Raw genomic sequence first — 1,297 nt, 5'->3', positions numbered from 1 at the left:
AGGGGGGCGAAGACCGGCCCCTTGGGTGAATGTAAAGAACCATTGTGAGGTGGCACCAGGCAAGGGGGGCGAAGACCGGCCCCTTGGGTGAAAGTAAACAGCCATTGTGAGTTTGCACCAGGCAAGGGGGGTGAAGCCCGACCCCTTGGGTGAAAGTAAAGAACCGTTTGAGTTTGCACCAGGCAAGGGGGGCGAAGACCGGCCCCTTGGGTGAAAGTAAAAAACCATTGTGAGTTTGCACTAGGCAAGGGGGGCGAAGACCGACCCCTTGAGTGAAAGTAAAAAACCATTGTGAGTTTGAACCGGGCAAGAGGGGCGAAGCCCGGCCCCTTGGGTGAAAGTAAGAAACCAAGACTGGGAAATGATCCATCAAAACAATTGCAGAGTATAATTTCTCAATCACATATAAGTGGAAAGGATTACAAAAGATCGACAAACCGCGCATGGGGTTGTCGGTACGGCATAGAATATCCAGAGGTTGGTGGCGTTCCAAGTCCTAGGGATGCTTTTTCCTGCCAAATCTTGAAGCTTGTGTGCTCCTTTGCCGATCTTGCTGATTACGCGATAAGGTCCTTCCCAATTAGGTCCTAGCTTGCTCTCACCCGTCCTATGTCTGCTCTCCTTAATACCAGAGTTCCTTCCGGATATTGGCGGGGAATGATTGAAGAGTTGAATTTCGCTGCGGTTTTCTTTTTGATGTTTTCTTCTCTGAGACGGGCCCTTTCTCGGATTTCTTCCACTTCATCAAGGTTGTTTCTGAGGAGAGATTGGTTATCGCTCGTTGAATTGAATTGTTCGCCAGGTAGGTTCTCCTATCTCGACCGGGATCATGGCCTCTGCGCCGTATGCTAAGTTGAATGGTGACTCGCCGGTCGTAGAGTGGGGAGTGGTTCGATACGCCCACAGTACGTGATGGAGTTGATCCGGCCAATTTGCCTTTGACTCGTCTAGCCTTTTCTTTATCCCTTTCAATATGTCCTTGTTTGCTGCTTCGACCTGCCCATTAGTCTGTGGATGCTCTACTGAAGTGAAGTGTTGTTTGATGCGGAGACCTGATACCAATTCTTGGTATCTCCGATCGGCAAATTGGGTGCCATTATCCGTTACTATGGCGGACGGGATGCCAAAAAGAGTGATTATGCTTCGCCACGTGAACTTCTGGATATTTGCTGAAGTGATGGTAGCCAATGCTTCTGCTTCTATCCATTTGGTGAAGTAATCTATGGCGACTATCAAAAATTTCAGCTGCCCCCTTGCTTGAGGGAAAGGTCCTAGAATGTCCATACCCCACCTATAG

Source organism: Lupinus angustifolius, chromosome LG06 (assembly GCF_001865875.1).
Source record: "Lupinus angustifolius cultivar Tanjil chromosome LG06, LupAngTanjil_v1.0, whole genome shotgun sequence".
In the NCBI taxonomy this organism is placed as follows: Eukaryota; Viridiplantae; Streptophyta; class Magnoliopsida; order Fabales; family Fabaceae; genus Lupinus; species Lupinus angustifolius.
The sequence above is the reverse complement of the archived record's forward strand: the minus strand, read 5'-3'. Positions refer to the sequence as shown.